Genomic DNA, 26,366 nt, shown 5'->3' on the forward strand with positions numbered 1-26,366 from the left:
TGCTGCTGAGAAGGAACTAACAAAGCTGCTGCTGTATTCAGGTTGCCTCAGGGCGACTGCACAGTGCCCACCAAAAGCCGGTTAATACCGGAGCTTTATTACGGTAGCAAGGCAGGAAAGCCATGTATTATATGTTAGACAATGTTCCAACTTTTATTTGTTCTAATAAAATACAAATGTATCAATTGTTGGATTTTTTTCTCCTATATAGTAACTTGATGTGATTAGTTCAACACAAGAAATACACAAAGGGATTGATTCTGAATTGGATGAAGTCTCTTGTGTCTGCCTCTGTTGCTGCAATCGCGTCTGTGACTTCATACTAATAGCACTACAAAGCTACCCTTTCCTGGTATACTGTTGTGTGTAAGTGCAAGTACTGAGACGTCCACTTTAAGCATCATCAGTCATGGCAATCATGCATGGTGCATCTTTAATCACACCATCGAACCTTGCAGCAGCCCTATGGCAGGTGAAGTGTCTTCGTCCATGTAAGGCATCCTATCTGTATGGCTGAGTGTCTCTGTACACAACTGCATTCAGAGACATGCCTGCAGGACTCCCATAAGGTGCAACATTTATTGTCCAGGAATGTCCCATGCATTTCTGCTACCCATGTCTCCAAATCTGTACTGCAACAAAACCAGGACACATGCGTGGTGTGACTCAAGCATAATCACAGATGAAAAACATTGCTTCACTGTGTCCGACATCGCCACTGCGCCTGATCGGTGGCGTAAGTTCATCCTGATCGCCAGGACGCAAGATAGAGTTTGGTGCCCCCCTTCCCCGAGTAGTCAGGTGCCAGTACTGGCAGTGTCCTCTGGGGACGTTGTTATAGCCCTAAGTGGGGTGCATTTTAAGAAGGCTGTATAGAGCTGGGTAAAGACCCCCACAGGACCCTAGGACGTATACCGCCTTGGGGCCCCATATAAATTTATATATAAATACATATACATATTCCCCCCACAATATAGCTATCCTCACACAGCTCTCCCCCTAATATAGCTATCCACTCCTCACACAGCCCCCTCCCCCTAATATAGCTATCCACTCCTCACACAGCCCCCTCCTCCTAATATAGCTATCCACTCCTCACACAGCCCCCTCCCCCTAATATAGCTATCCACTCCTCACACAGCCCCCTCCTCCTAATATAGCTATCCACTCCTCACACAGCCCCCTCCTCCTAATATAGCTATCCACTCCTCACACAGCCCCCTCCCCCCTAATATAGCTATCCACTCCTCACACAGCCCCCTCCCCCTAAAATAGCTATCCACTCCTCACACAGCCCCCTCCTCCTAATATAGCTATCCACTCCTCACACAGCCCCCTCCCCCTAATATAGCTATCCACTCCTCACACAGCCCCCTCCTCCTAATATAGCTATCCACTCCTCACACAGCCCCCTCCCCCCTAATATAGCTATCCACTCCTCACACAGCCCCCTCCCCCCTAATATAGCTATCCACTCCTCACACAGCCCCCTCCTCCTAATATAGCTATCCACTCCTCACACAGCCCCTCCTCCTAATATAGCTATCCACTCCTCACACAGCCCCCTCCTCCTAATATAGCTATCCACTCTTCACACAGCCCCCTCCCCCCTAATATAGCTATCCACTCCTCACACAGCCCCCTCCCCCCTAATATAGCTATCCACTCCTCACACAGCCCCCTCCTCCTAATATAGTTATCCACTCCTCACACAGCCCCCTCCTCCTTATATAGCTATCCACTCCTCACACAGCCCCCTCCTCCTAATATAGCTATCCACTCCTCACACAGCCCCCTCCCCCCTAATATAGCTATCCACTCCTCACACAGCCCCCTCCCCCCTAATATAGCTATCCACTCCTCACACAGCCCCCTCCTCCTAATATAGCTATTCACTCCTCACACAGCCCCTCCTCCTAATATAGCTATCCACTCCTCACACAGCCCCCTCACCCCTAATATAGCTATCCACTCCTCACACAGCCCCCTCCTCCTAATATAGCTATCCACTCCTTACACAGCCCCCTCCTCCTAATATAGCTATCCACTCCTCATACAGCTCTACCCCTAATATAGCTATCCACTCCTCACACAGCCCCCTCCCCCCTAATATAGCTATCCACTCCTCACACAGCCCCCTCCCCCCTAATATAGCTATCCACTCCTCACAAGCTCTCCTCACTCAGATCCCCCCACACACTGCCCCCTCCCCATTAAACAGATCTCTGAGGGGGTACAGGGCACTGATAATAAGGGTCATAGGGGACTGGTACTGAGGGGCACAGGGGACTATCTCTATGGGACAAAGGCGCAATAACTGAAGGGACACTGGAGACAGGCACTGAGTGGCTCTGGAGACTGACTGAGGGGTCACAGGTGATTGGCACTGAGAGGGGGTATTGAGTGGGCACTGGGTACTGGCACTGAGAAGGAACAGGGAAAAAGTTACTTACGGAACATAGAGTGAGATACCAGTGTGGGCTACTAAAGAGGGAGATAACTTGCTGTACTTAGGAACTGATATTGTGAGGTGACAGGCAATTGAAACTGACGGGGCACATAGCAGTGGTACTGAGGAAAACATTGGACTGGTATTGGTAAGGCCAATACTTAGGAGACAGGTACATATGCAGGGTTACCACCTGATCCCTTTAATTCTGGACACATATTAATTACACAGGTTCTGTGGCTGATTAAAACCAGGTGAATTTGGCCAGCCACAGAACCTGTGTAATTAATGTGTCCAGAATTAAAGGGATGAGGTGGTAACCCTATACATATGGGGTACGAGGACTGGTACTGAAGGGTCACAGGGGTTAACAGTACAGAGGGGGTGCTGGAGAACAGTACTAAGTGGGCATAATACTGAATATATACATATATATACATACATACATACATATATATATATATATATATATATATATATATATATATATATACTGTGGCAGAGAGACTCAGGTGCCACAGTTCCAGCAGTTTAAAAAGTGGCTGGGATCCTTGGAGAAGCCATAGTTTCAGGCTTACAACTTGGGTATAGTCCGGGATTTTTTTCTGTCTGAAAGGGTCTACCCAGGACTGAATTCCCGGGACTTTGAACCAGGTTTCTACCTGGGTTTTTCCCTGATCTTACACGGGTTGCCGGCTGTCTGAAAGGGTCTGACCCGGGATTTTAGAAATGAGTCATGGTTAACAGCGCTTATTGGCTGAGCTGGCGGGGCACTGGCGATTGGCTGAGCATCAGGGTGTCTCTGATTGGCAGAGTGGGCGTGGCACTGGCGCTGGTGACTGAGGTCACAATTGTGCTGCAGGGGAGACAGCATGGCGCACTGGAAGGAGGAAGAGATCCGGGAGCTGCTTTGTATTAGAGGGGATGAGGTGATCTGGAAGCAGATTACTGGGACAGTGAAGAACGCCACAGTGTACACCAACATTGCCAATATACTTACCTCATTGAGCGCACACAGCAGCAGGTAGTGAATAAATTTAAAGCTCTCAGAAAATACTACAGCAAAGTTCATGACCACAACAGGAGGAAAAGCGGTGCTGCTAGAATGGAGTGGGTTTATTACGATCAGTGCAATTAAGTTTTTGGCAATTCTGCACTGTTTAATCCTATTACCATTTCATCGTCCAGTTGTGGGTCCTCACGAAGCGCTACCCCAGAGAACAGCCAATCCAAACCCACTGACACCACCAATGTTCTGAAATCAGCGACACCGATCCGATGGCTGCTGTGGGGAACCCAGTCACCAATACTATCGAGGTCGATGTCAGTGGAAGTAGCACAGGGACTCCGGCTGGGACACCGACTTCTGCGCAGAGTGAGACCCCAAAGTTGCGTAGGAACAGTAAGTTGTTTTTGTTTTACTTTACACACACTTAAGATTTTAGTTTTATTTAAAATCCAGTATATACAGTAGTATGGGCCATATTCCACAATGATGTTGTTTGCACTTGTTATTATTTTTAAATGCTGCGTTGCACAATCAGTTCCTGACTGTCATGTATTTCAACAATAATAGAAGGCCACATTAGCTGTAGCACCATTTATGAGTAATAACGACTGTTAACATCATAGGCCTGTACACACCTGCACGCTAATAACACTAGGATAAATCATGCATAGCATGCAGTGTTTGTACAATTGCGCACTTCCATAAGTCACACATGATATCATTGTCTTGACCGATACTCAAAATGTATATGTTGCAGTGTGAAGCTAGTGCACAGGAGGTAGGCGGTCTCAAGCACATATATGCTGACATCACTGCTATTTTATTTTTAAATTGTGGTTTGTTTTTTTTTACCTCCATTTCTAGTCTTTGACGTACCTGAACAGAAGAAAAAAAAAAGTCAAAGATGGAGCAAGCTACGCGCATAATGACAAGAATCCTGGTCAATCAGCTGCGAGATTCTGATGCTGAAATGCAGGCACAGGAGGATGCCCGACTCCAACACTTTTTTGACAATGAGAAAGAGTTAAAAAATACATTTTTCACGCAACTTGTGGGTATGCATGAACGCATTTCTAGGGAAGACAGAGAAGCACAGATGTCCTTTCTTAACGGTCTGGTGTCTAGATTACACAATCCGCACCCTCCACACCCTTATCCAGTGTATCCTTCTCACTATTCTGAGCATTTTTCCAACTACCAGCAACATAGCAGAGGCATGCAGTTTATGGAAACAAACCCCTCAAATCCACCTAATGCTACTCCACAAGGCACTGTGCATAATAGTTCAATGGCACAGGGAATACTAATCACTAACACTATGGCACAGTGCATAGTTATCCAGATGGCACAGGGAATCCATTTTCACATGGCCCTGTGCGTAGCAGTCCACATGCTAATAAGCAGACCAGTCCTGATGGTACAGTGCATAGCAGTCCACATGCCACTGTGCATAATAGTCCAGATGGCACCGTGAATAATCCTCCACATGGCACTGTGTACACTTACCCAGATGGCATAGGGAATAATCCTCCACATGGCACTGTGTATACTTACCCAGATGGCACAGGGAATAATCCTCCACATGGCACTGAGTATACTTATCCAGATGTCACTACTCACAACCGTCCACTGGGCAGCACTTCTTACAGACAGTTGTAAATAATCTTTTTTTCTTTGTCTTTTTGAAAATGTTCATGTGTATTCAGCACTTTACATGCCTGTCAAGTGCCCGGGCCATGCCTGGCCGTTACCTCAGACACTTGTAAAGGCTTTAAAAGGGTGTACGTTAGGCTTAATGTACACGCATTATGCCCACAGTGGCAAATAATCTGTTTTCTTTGTCTTTTGTCTTTTTGAAAATGTTCCTATGTATTCAACACTTTACAGGCCGTCAAGTATCCGGCCCATACCTGGCCGTTACCTACACACATTATGCCTTCTATTTATGTGTCTAATGTCTACACATATTATGGCCTATTTATGTTCAAAAATGTAAGAAGCATTTTAAACTGTAAAGATGTTATATTGAAAATGATACATGTGAGGTAACATGTACATAACTTTTTCATAAACAATAAAACTAAAACTTTGTCAACAACAATAAAAACAAAACTTTTTTGCAACATATCCCTTGTCCTCTATTGTGTCATAGTAGTTAAGTTAGCAGTGAGGGTGTTGCGGATTTCCTCAGTACTGCCGCTACTTAACTCCCCCTCGTAGACTGCTTCTACCAGAGTATCGCACAGTTCAGAGTCCACAACATTCCACTCTGGTAAAAAGTTTCCTTCTTATCTCACAAAAGTTGTGGAGGATACAGCAAGCAGCAACCACATCCGGCACCAAGGTGATGGCAATGTCACTGCGCTTTAGTAGACACTACCAGCGCCCCTTCAGTTTCCCAAAGGCGTTCTGTAATACCCTGGAACTGCAAGCACAAAGTTTCTGTGGCACTACAGGTGCCAGCATGACTAATACAAGTAAAAGGTTTGTTAGAGCTGCATAAAACTTAGCCAGCAGCCTACAGCTTGCAGCACAGAAGGGGTTAACAGCCCAACTCACAGCACAATTGATCAGCCTGCAAAAAGCAAATGCAAGACTCACCAAGTTGCAGCTCAGGGCAGGAAATCCCAGATGAGCTCAGGGTGGGAAATCCCAGATAGAATGTCTCCCTGGAAATAAAAGGTTATAAAAGGCTGTCATGCAGCAGCAGCATGATCTTTGCAGCCTGGTGTCTTTGCAGCCCAGAAGCTAGCAGAAGCGTGGTGGATTAGCCAGAAAGATGTAGCCTTAGTGAGGACTCCTCACATAAACATGTGGGGAGAGCAGCCAGGCCCAGCCAGACGCAGCAAGGCACCTGACAGAGGTAGACACCGCAGTGTGAGAGCAGCAGTACTCAGAATCCAGTGAAAGGGTGATGCCAGAAGAATGTGAGTCTCGAGAGAGGATGTATCTGGGGAGTGGTTGGAAGCCACGCGGCATGATTAGAAGCCCCCCATGTACAAGAGTCCTCGCTATGACAGAGAGAGAGAGACGGTAACCTGGTATGTGTAGCACTACTGGTCACAGAATGCCCTGGTACGTAATGCAGTTTGCCATATTCATGCCGCTGCGATTAAGTGATGCGCTGGAGGAGGTGCCCTGATATGTGATCTAATGTAACCGTTATGCTTTGTGCTGGAGGAGGTGCGTTAAGAAGTTATTCCTGCTATATCCCTGCTTTGATGTTAAAATAAACCGTTATTCTGTTTATGAGATGGCCTTGCGCCCAATTCTTTATGCGCTGCACCGACATCTGTAGTCCACTCCCACAATGCAACTGTAATTAAACACCTGATTATTCAGGGGACCCTCTGGTATCTGTGCCTGAACCCATGACTAGCCGGGGCAGAGTAAGTTTGATGCACTATACACAGTGACTGCAGATTTTGCATACCTAGTACCAGTGGGGTTTTACAGTTCTCCACCACCATCCTGGCTGACCTGAGAGAGTGGGAGATGCTGTGTGAAGCCCTTGATGAGCCATCGCCTCAAAGGGTATGCCGCATCTCCAGTAAGGTGCACCGGGATCTCCACCACATCAACAAACTTTGATTTCTGTAATGGGAAAAAAAATATTAATAAATAGTATAGGTGGCATACATAATGTTCAGGAAAGTACAGGGAATAATTAGGAATACCAACAATCTAATCCTGACATGGGTGAGATAAGTATCCTAACCCTCCCACCTCTCCCCTACCGCATAACCCTCCCTTTCCACAGCCTGACCCTAACCTGCCCCCTTGGTGCCTAACCCTACCCTCCATCCATCCATACCCACCTTCGGGGTCACAGCTGTGAGGATCTTCACCGCAAACCTTTCCCATATTCCATGTTGAAACACAACAGAGATGTCAAACTTGCGGGCCTCCAGCTGTTGTGGAACTACACATGCCAGCATGCCCTGCCACAGTTGCAGCACCCCCAAATAGAAAATTTGTGGCAGGGGCATGCTGGGAGGTTTAGTTCCACAACAGCTACAGTGGGGATTGAAAGTTTGGGCACCCCAGGCAAAAAAATATTTTAATGTGCAAAAAGAAGCCAAGGAAAGATGGAACAATCTCCAAAAGGCATCAAATTACAGATTAGACATTCTTATAACATGTCAAAAAATGGCAGTCATCAGGAACAGTGGAAGTTAAAGCATGATCTGGAAGACCAAGAAAAATATCAGACAGAACAGCTCGCAGGATTGTGAGAAAAGCAAGTCAAAATCCACGTTTGACTGCACAATCCCTCCAGGAAGATCTGGCAGACACTGGAGTTGTGGTACACTATTCCACTATAAAGAGATACTTGTACAAAAATGGTTTTCATGGAAGAGTCATCAGAAGAAAACCTCTTCTACGTCCTCACCACAAAAATCAGCGTTTGAAGTTTGCAAATGAACATATAGACAAGCCTGATGCATTTTGGAATAAAGTTCTGTGGACCGATGAGGTTAAAATCAAACATTTTGGCCGGAATGAGCAAAGGTACGTTTGGAGAAGGAAGGGCACAGAATTTTATGAAAAGAACCTCTGTCCAATTGTTAAGCATGGGGGTGGATCAATCATGCTTTGGGGTTGTATTGCAGCCAGTGGCACAGGGACCATTTCACGAGTAGAAGGAAAAATGGATTCAATAAGATTCCAGCAAATTTTGGACGCTAACTTGATGCCATCTGTGAAAAAGCTGAAGTTAAAGAGAGGCTGGCTTCTACAAATGGATAATGATCCTAAACACACCTAAAAATCCACGGTGGATTACATCAAGAGGCGTAAACTGAAGGTTTTGCCATGGCCTTCACAATCTCCTGACCTCAACATAATTGAAAATCTATGGATAGACCTTAAAAGAGCAGTGCGTCACAGACAGCCCAGGAATCTCAAAGAACTGGAAGACTTTTGTAAGGAAGAATGGGCGATAATACCTCAAACAAGAATTGAAAGACTCTTGGCTGGCTACAAAAAGCGTTTAAAAGCTGTGATACTTGCCAAAGGGGGCAGTACAAGGTATTAACTCTTCAGGGTGCCCAAACTTTTGCAGATGCCATTTTTTATTTTCTGTTCTTTTGAAAGTGTAAATGATGGAAATAAAATCAAACTTTTTTTGACATGTTATAAGAATGTCTAATCTGTAATTTGATGCCTTTTGGAGATTTTCCCTCTTTCCTTGGCTTCTTTTTGCACATTAAAATACATTTTTGCCTGGGGTGCCCAAACTTTCAATCCCCACTGTATAGTTTAACACTCCTGCTACACAACATAAGAGGCCGGCCCTATATCATACCTGCAATCTATTGTTTTATTCTTTTGCTGTGAAAAATATAACCCATCAAAAGAGATATACAGTATTTACCTCTCTAGGGAACAACCAGCCATGTTGGTTCTCCTCTGCAATCTGGAACAATTCAGAGTTGCCAAGTACCCGGGAGTCGTGAGCATGACCTGGCCAGATGATAAAGATATCTGAGAAACTGAACAGTATGCGTATTAGCTGTGTTTATAGGGTGTAGTATGAGTTGCCGGGGGTCCCCGGTGGCCAGCATACCGACGCCGGGATCCAGACCGCCGGCTTGCTGACAGCGGGGCGAGCGCAAATGAGCCCCTTGCGGGCAAGGTGGCACGCACTATCTATTCCCCCTCCAGGGGGGTTGTGGACCCCAAGAGGGAGAAAAGGTGTCAGTATGCCAGTTGTCGGAATTCCGGCGCCGGTCTACTGTGCGCCAGGATCCCAACAACTGGTATACTGAATACCACCCGTGTTTAACAATACACATCATGGCCCAGCATATCACTCACATTAAAACACACCATACTACTTACCAATACTTATGATCCACTACAACCTGCAGGATGATGGAGTGCCAGCCTTTTTGGTTGTAGTAATTGGCTGGGTTGTCTCTGGGGGCAATAATGGGTATGTGGGTCCCACACTGAGGAAATCCTCATCGCAAGTAACCTTTTATTGTATCATCCAGCCAGTCACCTTGCGTTAAGGAGATGAAGCCGTGGTAAAGGGTTTCCAGCAATGCCTGGCTCACCTCACACACTAGCACACACACCGTCGATATGCCAACACCAAACAACCAGGAGATGGTGCGGTATTCCCCCAGGGTTGCATACGACCACAACACAATAGCCAGTCTCCTGCATGGCTCGATGGTATTGCGGTAGTTGGAGCTTCCCCTGGTGAGTGCTGGAGTGAGAAGTTCCAGCAGGTAGTAAAATGTAGCACGTGACATCCGAAAGTGTGCCATCCACTGCTCTGGCTGATAAGCTTCCACGGTCGCCCAGAAAGCTTGTCCATGCCTGCGGTCTCTGGTCCACAATGATTGATTAATCGCGCTGGTAAATTTCAGGGTAGACGTAATGCTGCCCAAAATCAGGGCTCTCCTCCTGCACAAATACCGGCATTGAGTATTAGCCCTCTCCGCCTTCTCTTCTTGGCATAGGACTGTGCCAGATAGCACAGTGCAAGCAGCTGCATCAGGCTCTCATTTGCTGTGTGAAACAGCAAAAAACAGCAAGAACTCAGGAACTCCGGGCTACTCAGCACTCGTCGGCCATGTTAATGCAATGCTGTAAGCAGTCACCAACCACTTTTCATGACCTCATCTCTGTGTGCCATATAAACAGTCCATTTCTTATGACACACAAGTCTATTGCAGGGCTGACAGGGGTTCTGTCTGAAAGGGGTCGACCCGGGAATAATCCGGGTTAAATGTGCTGTGTGAATGGGGGTTAGGAACTGTAACCTGGGTTTTGCCCGGTTTCACAAAATCAGGAAAAACCCAAGATTTTAAGATTTTTCTGTCTGAAAGTGGTATTAGTGTTCGGGTCTGAGTGTCTGGTCGTGTGCATTTGACTGGCTGTAAAGTTGAAAACTGTTAATTCTGTGTGACTGTCTCAAATAAACATCACTCTCACCTATTCACTGTGGCTGGTTCCTGTGTTTATGACTGAAGATTTCCACAAGTGGTGCCCAACATGGGGCTCATCTGCTAGCCGCTGATAGCGTGGCAGAGACCTAGTGGCTTGGACACTGTACCTAACAGGGTGGTGAGAAAAGGTTTGCCGTCCCATCTAAAAAAACGGTGGTTATTTCCCTGCCAAATCTGTGCTAAGTATTAAGGTGGTCATTCCGAGTTGATCGCTCGCTGCCATTTTTTGCAGCGCAGCGAACGGGTATGCACCGCAATGCGCAGGTACATTGTACGGGTACAAAGCGGTTTGTTGCAGAGAGATGGATTTAACGAAGAATCCATTTGCACAGCTGATCGCAGGGAGATTGACAGGAAGAGGGCGTTTGTGGGTGTCAACTGACATTTTCAGGGAGTGTTTGGAAAAACACAGGTGTGTCCAAGCGTTTGCAGGGCGGGTATCTGATGTCAATTCCGGGACCAAAAAGACTGAAGTGATCGCAAGGGCTGAGTAAGTCCAGAGCTACTCAGAAACTGCAAAAAACTTTTTCGTCCCGCTCAGCTGCACATGCGATCACACACTTACAAAGCAAAAATACACTCCCCCTTGGGCAGCGACTATGCGTTTGCACGACTGCTAAAAGTAGCTAGCGAGCGATCAACTCGGAATGACCCCCTAAGCTGGGTGGAGTAGCACAGGCTGTGCAAGTGCAAGGGAATAATAAAAGCCTTAAAGGGGAAGTTTTTTTTTTTTGTGTGCGCTAAGATGTCTTTTGCCTGCAAAAGGTTGTGAAAGTCAGGTGTTTCTGCTGCATGATTAGGGAAGCTAAATTTAAATTCACCGCCAAATCTCAAGCGGACATGGAGGAAATTTTGCAGACCCTCTCCAACTTAGCCATGGGACAACAGGTACAACAGACACAAATGCAGTCACACCTAACTAATTTAGCTGCCCTTGCTCAGGCTCAAATTGAATCTAACCCAACTCCTCAAGGCAGAGGTGACGGAGTTGAAACAAGGTATGTCAGGGCCTCGCCCTTTCCAAAAGATGACACCAGCCGACGACATGAAGTCCTATCTGTCACTTTTGAGAGGACTGCCACTCAGCTGAAATGGCCGGCAGAGGAATGGGCAGAGAGATTGGCACCCTATTTAATGTGAGAACCCCAAAAAGCTTATATGGACCTGCCGGAGCAGCATGCCACATCCTATCCCCATTTGAAAACTGCTATTTTAGCCAGAAGTGGGGTGACTGGTCCGGCAAAAGCCCAAAGATTTCATGACTGGCAATTTAACCCAGATGTCATTGTGTATGGACACAGTTGGCCGAACTAGTTTACCTAGTGCGAACCTGGCTGCAGCCAGACACAAACACAGCTCTACAGATCACAGAGATAATAGCTGTGGACCACTGTGTAAGGAGCTTTAAACAAGGCCTACAAAGGTGGACCCTGCAAGCGGATCCTCTTAATTATGAGGACTTAGCCCAGGCCATCGAAAGATATCTGGCCTTGGGAAAAATAGTGAAAACTTCAGCTCGAGGGCCCAAGCATGTTCCTCGCCCAATTGGGACATATCCGGCAGGACTGTCCTAACCATGCTGAGCCTATGGAGTGTGGAATAGGAAAAGTAAGCAGGCTTACCCGCAGCTTGTGTGTGGGCCTAACCTTCCCAGGAGGGGCTACCCTATTCTGAGTAGCAGTCCAGATTGAAGGCTAAGAGGTCTGAGAACTGGTGGATATGGGGAGTGAGCTATACAGCTGACTTGGTACCCTTGGGAGCCAACCGAAATCTGCCACATGTAAAGGTGTGTGCATAAATGGAGCTGTGGAGGAGTACCCCTGTGTGAAATTCCCACTTGCTTGGAAAGGAAAGGAGGTACAACTGGTAGCTGCAGTGGCTCCTCGGTCGCCATGTCCCTTAATATTCAGACAAGACTTTCCATTACAGCGGGACATTATTTCCTTCCGAGAGGAGTCCAAACTCATGGTCACGGGAACAACCAGAGAAGCAAACTCTTTCGTACTATGAGCTTTAACTGGACATGAGGAACGGCTGCTGGACCAACAGGCCTCTCCTTCAGAAACAAGGGAGGCCGTTGAAAATGAAGGGAACTGGGAGCCGGACTGTCTTGGGGTGTCCTTGACAGACTTTGGCCGTGACCAGTTAAATGATCCCAATTTGTTGGTTGCTTTTGTCAAAGTAGCTGAAATAGATGGACAATAGATGAAATAGATTCCTTTACCCCCAGGGGGTACCCCTTACTTTGCCTTGAAAGGAATTTGTTATATTGGGTAGCATACCTGCAGGGTAAAAAAGTATATCAGTTGTGCCCCGAGTTCATATAAGACTAGTATTTCAGGCAGCCTTTCCCCAGTTGTGGGAGGTCATCTGGGGGTAGAGAAAACCTTACAAAGATTCAACAGCAATTTTCTCTGCCCAGCAGTGTTTTTTTGCAGTTCAAAAGTACTGCCATGAGTGCCCTATGCACCAAAGAACAAGCCCTTGTCCACATTACCGAGCCCCTCTGTTACCCCTGCCTATCATTTCCGTACCCTTTGAACGGATTGGTATGGATATAGAGGGACCCATTGACAAATCTGCTCGGGGACACCAATATATTCTGGTCATATTAGACTATGCCACAAAGGTATCCTGAAGCTATACCGTTAAGGAACATAAATCTAGTACCATAGCCCGAGAGCTGTTAATGGTTTATTCCCGGTTGGGTATACCAAAGGAAATCCTTACTGATCAAGACACTCCCTTTGTATTGAAGCTTATGAAAGATATGTGTAGATTATTGGGTGTGAGAACGCTAACAACTTTAGTGTATTATCCGCAGATGGATAGACTAGTAGAGAGATTTAACCATACCTTAAAACAGATGAGATGGCAGGCTATAGCCCAGGATGGATGGGACTGGAATCTGCTACCCTATTTAATGTTTGCCATTCGGGAAGTGCTGCAAAAATCCACAGGGTTTAGTCCCTTTGAACTTTTGTTTAGTAGACAGCCTCGAGACATTCTTGATCTGATAAAGGAGGGTTGGGAGAGACAGTCGGTCTCAGAACCTAATGTGGTGCAGTTTGTGTCCCAGTTGTACTAACCACGCATTCGTCAGATAGAGCCTCTTCTTCAATAGAACATACACCTCGCTCAAAAGTATGCAAAAGAAATGTTATGACAAAACAGCAGTTAATCGGTCATTTAAGCCAGGTGACCAAGTACTAGTACGAATACCAATGCAGGAAAGCAAGTTGTATGCTCACTGGCAAGCACCGTATGAAGTGATAGAGGCAGTAGGGCCCGTCAGTTATAAAGTTTGTCAAGAAGGGAGGCGGAAACTGGAGCAAATCTATCACATTAACCTGCTGAAGCCTTGGAAGGTGGAAACGTAGCAGGTCTCTAATGTAGCCATGAAGTGTCCAGGATATCCGGTAGCTATAGAGGAGAGTTTGTCCCCAGCTCAACGGCACCAGGCTGATGAGCTCGTAAGGAATAACCAGGATGTCTTTTCACCTCTTCCAGGACAGACACAGATCATAAAAAGCATGATATCGTAACTCTGCTGAGTGTAAAGGTGAAGCTGCTACCTTATCGAATTTCGGAAGCCAAGAGAGCAGCAGTGAGACAAGAAATCCAAGAGATGTTATGGTTTGGTGTTATCGAGGAATCCAATAGCGACTTGAATAACCCAGTAGCGCTGGTGCACAAACCGTCAGGTGCTCTAAGATTCTGCAATGACTTCCGTCAGTTAAAGTTTTATTCCTATCCCATGCCTCGCAACGATGAGTTAGTGGAACATCTTGCTAAAAGTTATTATCTGACAACATTGGATCTGACAAAAGGGTATTGACAAATCCCGCTAACAGAACAGACGAAAGCGAAGACGGCATTCTCAACTTCTGATGAGCTATTCCAATACCGTGTACTGCCGTTTGGTCTACATGGGGATCCAGCCACTTTCCAGAGGGCAATGGTTCGAGTATTAAAGCCTCACCGAAGTTATGCTGTTGCCTACCTTGATGATATTGTCAAATTTACTCAAAATTGGGAGGACCATTTACCCAAAGTACAGGCAGTCCTTGAGTCTCTCCATCTTCATGGTTTTACAGCCAACCCAGATAAATACGCTATTGGTATGAGCGAGGCCAAATATCTGGGATACATAGTTGGAAGGGTACAAGTAAAACCTCAAACCAACAAAGTGGAGGCCGCACTTACTTGGCCGAAACCTATTAATAAAACCCACCTACAGACCTTTTTAGGTTTAGTAGGCTATTATAGGAGATTTATTCCCAATTTCACAACTAGAGCGGCGGCTTTAACAGAATGCTTGAAGAAAACTAGCCCAGACAAAATTATCTGGACACAATAGGTAAAAGCGGCATGGAAAGACTTAAGAGAAGCCTTGTACTCACAACCAGATTTACAACCGCCAAACTTCCAAGAAAAAAATATTTTACAGACAGATGCTTCAGAACCGGGCCTGGGAGCTGTACTGGCACAAGAAGTGGACGGAGAGGAAAAACCAGTTCTATATCTTAACCGAAAGCTCTCATCTAGAGAGAGGAGATATGCCGCAGTAGAGCGGGAGTTTCTGGCTATAAAACGGGCAGTGGAAACCTTGCAATATTACCTTCTGGGTAGAGAATTTCTGCTGGTAACTGATCATGCCCCATTGCAGTGGATGCATCGAAATAAAGAAACATATGCCAGGGTCACCCGGTGGTTTCTGGCTTTGCAGCCTTATCATTTTTCAGTTCAGCATCGACCAGGCAAAATGCATGCGAATGCTGATGCACTCTCCAGGCGAGGTGTAGGGGTGGCACAAACTAAAAAATGTATGGTGAAGCTAGAGGGGAAAAGAATACTGGAATAAGTATTTTCCCAAAACAGGTTGATAAGGTTAGGGGAATAGAAGGTAAATTGGTGAATTTCCCTGAGGTACAGAAAGCTTCACCAGATGGTATGAAGCTTAGGGGGAAGATATATGGTAGAAAGACTCAGGTGTGTAAACAATGATTTACATACAGGACTAAAAGCAACACTTTAAAAAGACATTTCATACACTTTAAATGAAGCCGCTGCGGCCGCTATACTTAATCCACAATCTACGTACTTATTACACCATTAGCGTACGCCGCGCTGGCTGTACAAAGTACACTCAGCGCGTACACACCCAAAGATACACTGTGAACCCTTAACAGCTATGCATGCGATAGTAATACACTTTAAACCTTAGCAGGGAAAGGAAAACACGACACCAGATTTGTATTTAAAATGCCGGGTTCCGACACCACAACATATTATTGCTGAAAGGGGATTACAATAACAAAGCAATAAAATACAACAGAATAATGGCTACAGTCAATGGTACATACTTGTTTGAATTTCTCCGCGCTACCCAGTCTGGTCCTCGGTCATCTAAATAGATAACTTTGTGAGTCTTGAGAGAGAGAGAGAGAGAGAGAGAGACCAGGCCTGCAGGTGGCTCCTTTTATACAATCTTCCAAAATTTAACACAATGGATACTGTAATCTCTTTGTCCATTGGACACAGGGATTGTCATTTACAGTACAGGAGAGGTCATAGGTTGGTTTGAACAGGTGGGCGATGTCTGTTCAAGATGCACTTGTGGGTGGTCTCCTCTGGGTTCCCGCCGCATACCTAATGTACAGTAAATACAGTTTATATCTATATTCTGCTCCTGCACATAACTATTCGCAGGAACGTGCGATCTTCTGCAAACCAACACCGGAATATTACATTTAAAATACCCTACAGCTGGATACCAAACACCACCTTGTAACCTTGTTCTGTCCTCTCCTATCCTGTAAAGGTGATTCCCTTTGTTCTGATACCATTTAAACTGTTCTAACTTGCTGGTACGGTGCAGGGAGACGATGTGTACATTGTGCACTATTTGGATTAAATATGTAATGTGTTTTGATAGCTTTTCCATGCGTCCACAAACCCTACCTTAAATACTCATACCACGCGCTAATGCGCAGGACCGCGGGAGCGACCATACGCAAATTGCGAATATGCGCACGCACGGCAGAACAAGTACACGCACGGAGGCCATCTGTGTGTAGTTTGTACGTGATGTGTGTACTGCAATATTTTTCGACTTCGACAGGTGCCACAGTTCCAGCAGTTAAAACGTGTTTCAAATCCTTGGAGAAGCCATAGTTTCAGGCTTACAACATAGGTATAGTCCAGAATCCAGGTTTTCCAAGGAACACATTATGGATGCCTCAGCTGTTCCAATAAGTAACTGCCCTATTTAGAGGGATTACTCTTTGGGGGTCATTCAGACCCAATCGCTGCTGTGCATTTTTGCTCAGCAGCGATCGGGTATGAACTGCGCATGCACCGCAATGCGCAGGCGCTAGATCCCCCCAGCGATGGGTAGTGCAGGACAGCGACGGGATGGCCGAAGAAAGTGATCGCACCGGCGATCGCAAGAAGTTTGACAGGAAGATGCCGTTTGTGGGTGTCAACTGACCATTTCTTAGGGGTGTCCGGAGAAACACAGGGTTCCTGACGTCAGCTCCGGGCCAGATCATCGCACTGGAAGAGTAAGTCCTGGGCTATGCAGAGGCTGCACAAACTTTTGTTTGTGCAACTCTCTACACATGCATTCGCACCCCTGCACAGCGATTACCCCCTCCCCCTGTAGGTGTCGATTACCTGGTCGCAGCAGTGCAAAAAAAGCCTGCTTGCGACCAGGTCTGAATTAGGCCCCTTGTTTCTGGAGTCCTGATGCTGGACAGCCGGCCAGGCCATAGTCAGGGCCATGTACACTTAGTTAGTGTTCGGGTCTGAGTGTCTGGTCCTGTGCATTTGACTGGCTGTAAAGTCTGAAAACTGTTCATTCTGTGTGACTGTCTCAAATAAACATCACACTCACCTTTTCACTGTGGCTGGTTCCTGTGTTTAAGACTTATAGGCCCTACACACATGCCGATATTCTGAAAGATATGAACGATCTCGTTCATAAATGAACGAGATCTCGTTCATATCTTTCAGTGTGGAGACTCCAGCCATGAACGATGCGCGGCCCCGCGCTCGTTCATCGCTGGTCTCCCGTCGGCTGTGCATGCAGGCCAATATGGACGATCTCGTCCATATTTGCCTGCACTTCAATGCAGCCAAGTGACGGGGGGAGTGAAGAAACTTCACTCCCCCCGTCACTGCCCCCCCGCCGCCGGGTTGCTCGTCGGCCGTATCGGCCGTCGGGCACCTCGGCGGCGCATCGCCGAGTGTGTAGGGCCCCTTAGAGTTCCACAATATTTATATTTATAATATACAATGAGATTTCTTGCACACAGCGCTAAAATGTCTAGTTACGGCACTGCTCCATATTGTCACATTGGCACATTGTTCAAAGTGATCCGATCCTTGATCAAGCCTGTAAGAACTTGAAGGAACCACTCTTTTGCTATAAAAGGAGTAACAACTTGAGAGATCAATTAGTATACTCTGATTTTAGTCCAAGAGTTATGACAAACACTGGATGGTTGCAGCTACAAAATGGAGTGTACAAATGCACAGGCTGTGCAAATTGTAGTTTTTTACACACTGGGACTCATTTTTTGAACCCTACTACGAATAAGAGCTACCAGATTAGACAACGGATGTCTTGTGACACGAAATACATTGTATATGTTATATGGTGCCCATGTGGGAAAAACCCAGAGGATGCTAAAAGAACGAGTGGCAATGCATCGCAGCTCACTTAAAAAAGCCCTGGTTAAAGTAGACAGTACACCGCCAGTAGAACGTCATTTTGTGACAGCTAAGCACATGATCAAGGACTTTAAAGTGATGCCAACTGAACAAGCACCTCCCTCCCGTAGAGGAGGAGACAGGAATAGAAGCTTACTGCAAAAAGAATGCAAATGGATCTATAATTTGGGGGAAATGGCACCCAATGGGTTGAATGAGGAACTGACCTTTACCCCTTTCTTAGAATTATTTGAGCGTAAGCTGTTTTATCTGATGGGCCCATTAGTCAATATTTACTAGCATAGTGTTAGTTCCATTGCATTACATTACTTATGCACACCCCTCCAATATATCTATAGCATAGGTCTGCAAACTCAGTCCTCATTACCCCATACAGTGCATGTTTTGCAGGTAACCCAGCAGGTGCACAGGTGTATTAATTACTCACAGACACATTTTAAAAGGTCCGCAGGTAGAGTTAATTATTTCACTTGTGATTCTGTGAGGAGACCTGCAAAACATGCATACCTCCCAACTGTCCCGATTTTCGCGGGACAGTCCCATTTTTTGGGGACTGTCCCGCTGTCCCACCAGCGGGCCACAGTGTCCCGTGGTTGGGGGGGGGGGGGCAGTTGGGAGGCTCTGTCTCCCGCTGCCCTGCTTAGCATGCGCAGATCGTCTATTCACAGATGATAGAGGGAGAGGGGGCATGCCAGCAGCTCACAGAGCGCTGGGCATGCCCCCTCAGTGATGAAAACGGGGGCGTGGCACGCGATTGCGGCACTCCCACGAAGCCACGTCCCCTTTCCTGTAAGCCACACCCCTTTTGGAAATCGGACGCGGCTTCGCCGAGCGGATGTCCCTCTTCCCACGTAGCCAATGTTGGGAGGTATGAACATGCCCTGTGTGGGGTAATGAGGACTGAGTTTGCAGACTTATGATCTATAGTACAGATTCATGATCATCCTGTCCTTAATGAGATATGATCATTGGCCTCATCAATCTGCTTGTATTTATCTCATAGTGATGTATAGTAAAATCTTATTATGTGTTTTCTAGGTTCTATAAAATACCCGATTATTGAATGCATTTATGTATTGATATATTTGTTTTGTTTGTTGTTGACATATGGGACTGGACCACTGCCTTTGCGCAAGTGTCATTGGACAACCATGATGGGTGGGTGTTGCTGTTAGCTGCATGGTAGCGACCACGGAGATGGAGACACCCAGATGATGATGCCACTGATGTCAGAGCCGGTGCACTTCTGGGTGGCGCGATCCGCTGTGTCGTCCCCCGATGCACTCACCTGTGGAGTTAGTTCCAGTCGCCGGAAGTGGCTGTCTGCAAGCTCCACACACCTGACCCAGAGTTAAGTGACCATTGCGTGGTGCGGCAGCGGGGGAGGAGTGTGGTGATCCTATTCCCTGCACTGGATAGGTGAGCACCTGGGCGCCAATTCTAGCAGATTGAACCAGGGACGTGCAGTCAGGGGAGGCAGTGCCTCCCCTGTCATTAATGAGTAAATTAATACAAGGAAGATACTTATGACACATATTCTGTATCATAAGTATCTTCGTATATTATTATAACCATTGTAAGACATGGAAGTAGGGTAGGAGGCACTGATAACAGTGCCTCCCGTTGTGAATGGGACTGAGGATAAAGTGGGGGGCATGGCCAAGCACTAAGCTGTAAAAGCCCATTGAAAATCGACGAGAAAGCGGCACTATTATAAGTGCCTTGTTGATAGGGCCAGATGTGATTGGACAGCGGATCCAGGGCTGGATCTACCGGTCCAATCACCCATAAGCTGAAGAATGAGCGCTCACCTCCCTCTCCGTGGCCGCTTCCTGGTCAGCCACAGTCCCCCTCCTGCCGCATGTTCCCCCTCCTCCTCTGTCCGCGCCGGGTGCTGCTGACAAGAGCCGTTGTCAGACCCTCCGCCCCAGACGTGCCGCATGTTGCCCCACTGTGTATTTCTGTGGCCGCGCCGGGCACCGCTGAGAACCGCTGTCAGACCTGCTCCCTCCGCCGGCAACAGAAGGAGCAGCTGGAGTCCGGAAACAGCTTCTGCAGAGGTTCGTGTTCTCTCTCATTCTCTCTCTCTCTCTCTCTCTCTCTCTCTCTCTCACTCTCCCCCATCCTCCTGAGTGTATAGGTAAATAAGTCTACCACAGAGCAAATTGTGTGCCCTCTCTACAGGTACCCCTATAGGAATTGGATTCTACTGGACAAGTGGACGTGACCGGTGTGGGATGTAGGTAAGTAATCTCTCTCTCATTTTTACAGGTACCCCTATTGGATTCTACTGGACAAGTGGTCGTGACCGGCGTGGGATGTAGGTAAGTATGTGTGAGTGTGTAAGTGAGTTTTAATAAAGTTTTTCTGTCACGGTGTCTGTGTTGTCTTTCTGTTCGGGTATTTTTTTGTTGTAGAACTACAGGTACCAGCGGGACCATTAATTCCCCGCATGCTAGTACTTGTGGTTCTCCAAGTACCAGCAAGCGGGGGAGGCTTGCTGGGCCTTGTAGTTCCACAACAAAAAACAATATCCTTTTATTTAAACACGCATGCCTATCAGCCCGGCACCCACCACCCAGGGGTGCTGGGGACAGCCTCGGGCTTCACCCCTGGCCCTTGGGTGCCTGGAGGGGGGGACCCCTTGATTAAAGGGATCCTCACTCCTCCAGGGAACCCCGGCCAGTGGTGTCTAGTTGGGGGGGTAATGCCACGGCTGCAGGGACCATTATAAAAGTGTCCCCCGGCTGTGGCATTATTTCCCTGGCTAGTGGAGCCCGGTGCTGGTTTTGAAAATACGGGGGACCCCTACATCTTTTGTCCCCCGTATTTTTGGAACCAGGACCGGACTAAGAGCCCGGTGCTGGTTGTCTAAATATGGGGAACCCCTGTCCAATTTTTCCCTCCAGTATTTAAACAACCAGGACTGGCTCAAAGAGCCCGAAGCTGGTTACACTTTGGAGGGGGGACCCTACGCATTTCTTTTTTTAAATTTTAACCCATTCACACCCTTTTCCACAGATAAGCATGCACGGATCTCACTGATCTGTGCATGACTATCACAACACGCCAGCAAAAAGCAGGTCTATTTGAAAGCTCCATTTTTTTTACAAATTCCATACTTTCCCGGCAGTGTTTGTCTGTTGTTGGCAGTGATTGAGAATACAAATTCTTAGTAAATTACCTAGTTCTATTAAATAACAGCTGTGTTTGACCGATGGTCTATTGATTTGTATTTGTGTGGTCATCAGTGTATCTCAATACGAATAGCCCCAACATTGCCGAGATTTGTGTTTAGTAAATTCCCGAGATCACACTTAGAAAAAAAAGGCAACTCGAATGAAATCGGGACCTTAGTAAATATACCTCAGTCAGTCCAGTCTGGCCAGAGGGGGAGAGGAGCCACGATCCGCCGCTTCTCCCCTAATCTCTCACTCTCTCTCTCCCGACCCCGGATTCCTGTTCAGGCTGCTCTTGTCACCGGCGATCCCCGCAGTTCTAGACCCAGGTCCATGTAAGTAAATACCAATATAATTGTCATTCTCTGTCTGTTCCCATCACCCTTTACTTCTCTCTTTTACATTCTCACCCGCTGCAACTGATGTTACCCTTTCCCTGGCATCACCCTCTCCCTGTCACCCACTACAGCCACCCTTTCCCCGGCGTCACCCACTGCTGTCACCCTCTCCCTGGCATCACCCATTGCTGTTACCCTCTCCCTGGCGTCACCCACTGCTGTCACCATCTCTCTGGCGTCCCCCTCTCCCTGTCACCCACTGCTGGCTATTTTGTTGTCCAGGACTTCTATTAACTTAATAGCGCCGCATCCACGGTGCTATTAAGGTAATGGAAGCCCTGGACAACAAAATTGCATTAATGTCCTCCTCCCACTCCCTTCCCAAACACTAATTTTTTTTTCTATAAAAATGTAGAATATATCACAAGTATAATGAGCAGGCAGGCAGCGGGCATTGGCGGCAGTGGCGGTAGGGGTTATTGGCAGGATTCGGCGGACATTATGGCTGCAGTGCCTCACCAGCCACTGACCTCACCGCACGCCACTGGATTGACCAGGTGTTTAAAATTTGTTTTGTTAGTTGTTTGTGTATATATATGTGGTGTTTGGCGATGGTATGTATATATGTATATATATATATATAGGCTTGAAGTGTTAATTTTTAATACACGCTTTTCATTGTAAAGACTCTGAGTGCCGCAGATTTTCTTCTATGTGGTAATATGTATATATATATATATATATATATATATATATATATATATATATATATATATAAAATAATTTTTGCATTTTCTTCTCTATGGGAAAATGAGTGATATTATAACACTTTTTGACCTGGCACAAAATTAATGCTTAATTTTTGACTGAATGCTGTCATTTTCTATATATATATATATATATATATATATATATATATATATTCACAGAAAGAAGGCGGCACTCAGAGTCTCGAGAACTTGGTGAAAAACCGACCCGTGTTTATTTCAACGTTTCGGGGGACGGACCCCCGTCTTCAGGAAACACAAAACAAGTGTATCACACAGTGTACAAGCTTAAATAACTCACCCCTCCATGAAACGCCAGCCTCCGGTGCAAAGGCGCCGCCCGCGGCTCCGGGTCCCGAACTTCCGGACACGTGACTCCTCTGTTCTCGGAAGCTACGTCACCACGTCGCCCGACGGCGCCCTGCAGCGGCTGTTGGCATGGAAACATGTCAATAAAAACATTAGCAATTTCTAAACAACATGTATATACACAGCACAACTCCGTGCAGCCCGTTCACATATCTCAGGGCTGGACAGACATAAAACAGTGTCATTAATCAGACTAATAGTCTTCTTCGAAATGTGATAAATAGTGCCGATATAAGACACACTGGCAAAAGAAATTCCAGTGTGAAGCATAGTGAAAATAAAATACGATAAAATAAGAACTGCATCATAATTTGGGTCCTGCAAGAACCAACTACCTTTACATATGAAGCATTTTTTATATATAAATTTTAAACAGCACATAGCACCAATTCTAATGGCTCCAGACTCTGCCCTATTCTTTGTGTGTCACACATCCAGTCACACATTCCGGTCTGGCACATACCAGCCCTCTGGTTGGTGCATATTACCTATATTACTAATCTGTATTTAACTCACTACTTTTAAAGAAAACAGCTCAGCCCTAAGCTGTCATTCAAACCTCTAGGGTTAATGGTGTCTAATTTATAGATCCACCGCGATTCAAGCTGTAGCAGTTTTTTTGCCCTGTTTCCTCCCCGAAGGGATGCTGGAACCTGGTCTACAATTTTGTATCGCAGGGAGGCTAATGGATGTCTTGCATAGGCGAAATGCCGTGCCACTGGCTGTTCACTTACTCCCGATTGTAGTGCTGCCCGGATGGCCGACCTGTGTTGGGCCATCCGCTCCTTGAATTGGCATTGTGTTTTACCTACATAGTAGGAACTACAAGGGCAAATGAGCACATAAACTACAAAATTGGAGCTGCATGTCAGTGGCTTTTTTATTGGGATCTTTTTTCCTGTATGGGGATGTGATATATAATTCCCTGTCAACATATAGCTGCAGGTCGTACATCCCAGGCACTTATAACATCCCAGCTTACGGCTCAAGAAATTTGTAGCAGATGGTGTACTGGTGAATCCTGTGACGTCACTTTTTACCAATAGATCTTTAAGGTTTGCGCTACGGGTGTAACATGGCATGATGGCTTTATGTTGTAAGGTGGGTAGACTGGGGTCCGATGCCACCATCGGCCACAGCTGTTTCATTTGTTTACCCGTTCTCCGACTAGCTGTATTAAACTCGTTTATCCATGGAACCCTGTTGTCAGAGGATTTAGCTGAATGGCCTTGGAGTAACTCCAATCTACTCTTAGCAGTGGCTTTCTTTCTCGCTATCTGTAACAATTTCAGAGGATATCCTCTTTGTAAGAATTTCTCTGTCATGATATTTAGTTGTAACTCCAGCTCCTCGGGTTCACTAGTAATCCTGCGGACCCTGAGGAACTGGGAAAAAGGTAAACCTCTGACTGTGGCTGGAGGATGGAAGCTGTCAAACCGCAACAGGGTGTTGCGGTCTGTGGGTTTAGTATAGATGGATGTCTGGATCTTACCATGTTTGATCATAATTTTCACATCTGAAAAACAGATTTGTTGTTCATCCATAACTAAAGTGAGCTTCACTGGACTATCCGAGGCGTTCTGTTTATCAACAAGAGATCTCACGGCCTCTGGTTCCCCATCCCAGAACAACAGTAAATCATCAATGTACCTGTAATACAATATTACATGTGTGGAGATGGACGTGTTCGTAAAGAACAGTTGTCTCTCCACCTCCCACATGTACGCATTGGCTAGGGATGGAGCCACTGCCGAACCCATGGCACATCCAGCAATTTGTTGGAAAAAACGCCCATTGAATAGAAAATAATTCTTGGTTAACGTAAACTCTAATAACTAATTACGTTAACCAAGAATTAAAGCCACTGCTAAGAGTAGATTGGAGTTACTCCAAGGCCATTCAGCTAAATCCTCTGACAACAGGGTTCCATGGATAAACGAGTTTAATACAGCTAGTCGGAGAACGGGTAAACAAATGAAACAGCTGTGGCCGATGGTGGCATCGGACCCCAGTCTACCCACCTTACAACATAAAGCCATCATGCCATGTTACACCCGTAGCGCAAACCTTAAAGATCTATTGGTAAAAAGTGACGTCACAGGATTCACCAGTACACCATCTGCTACAAATTTCTTGAGCCGTAAGCCGGGATGTTATAAGTGCCTGGGATGTACGACCTGCAGCTATATGTTGACAGGGAATTATATATCACATCCCCATACAGGAAAAAAGATCCCAATAAAAAAGCCACTGACATGCAGCTCCAATTTTGTAGTTTATGTGCTCATTTGCCCTTGTAGTTCCTACTATGTAGGTAAAACACAATGCCAATTCAAGGAGCGGATGGCCCAACACAGGTCGGCCATCCGGGCAGCACTACAATCGGGAGTAAGTGAACAGCCAGTGGCACGGCATTTCGCCTATGCAAGACATCCATTAGCCTCCCTGCGATACAAAATTGTAGACCAGGTTCCAGCATCCCTTCGGGGAGGAAACAGGGCAAAAAAACTGCTACAGCTTGAATCGCGGTGGATCTATAAATTAGACACCATTAACCCTAGAGGTTTGAATGACAGCTTAGGGCTGAGCTGTTTTCTTTAAAAGTAGTGAGTTAAATACAGATTAGTAATATAGGTAATATGCACCAACCAGAGGGCTGGTATGTGCCAGACCGGAATGTGTGACTGGATGTGTGACACACAAAGAATAGGGCAGAGTCTGGAGCCATTAGAATTGGTGCTATGTGCTGTTTAATATTTATATATAAAAAATGCTTCATATGTAAAGGTAGTTGGTTCTTGCAGGACCCAAATTATGATGCAGTTCTTATTTTATCGTATTTTATTTTCACTATGCTTCACACTGGAATTTCTTTTGCCAGTGTGTCTTATATCGGCACTATTTATCACATTTCGAAGAAGACTATTAGTCTGATTAATGACACTGTTTTATGTCTGTCCAGCCCTGATATGTGAACGGGCTGCACGGAGTTGTGCTGTGTATATACATGTTGTTTAGAAGTTGCTAATGTTTTTATTGACATGTTTCCATGCCAACAGCCGCTGCAGGGCGCCGTCGGGCGACGTGGTGACGTAGCTTCCGAGAACAGAGGAGTCACGTGTCCGGAAGTTCGGGACCCGGAGCCGCGGGCGGCGCCTTTGCACCGGAGGCTGGCGTTTCATGGAGGGGTGAGTTATTTAAGCTTGTACACTGTGTGATACACTTGTTTTGTGTTTCCTGAAGACGGGGGTCCGTCCCCCGAAACGTTGAAATAAACACGGGTCGGTTTTTCACCAAGTTCTCGAGACTCTGAGTGCCGCCTTCTTTCTGTGAATGTATTAGGAGTATTACTCCTTGAGGAGGGCACCTGAGCAGATTCCCAGGTGGAGAGAGAGTGCCGGACTGCAGCGAGGAGTATATATATATATATATATATATATATATATATATACATACAGTTGTGCTCATAAGTTTACATACCCTAGCAGAATTTGTGATTGTCTGGCCATTTGTCAGAGAATATGAATGATAACTCACAAACTTTTCTTTCACTCAT

The sequence above is a fragment of the Pseudophryne corroboree genome, chromosome 1 (assembly GCF_028390025.1).
Source record: "Pseudophryne corroboree isolate aPseCor3 chromosome 1, aPseCor3.hap2, whole genome shotgun sequence".
NCBI classification, from domain to species: domain Eukaryota; kingdom Metazoa; phylum Chordata; class Amphibia; order Anura; family Myobatrachidae; genus Pseudophryne; species Pseudophryne corroboree.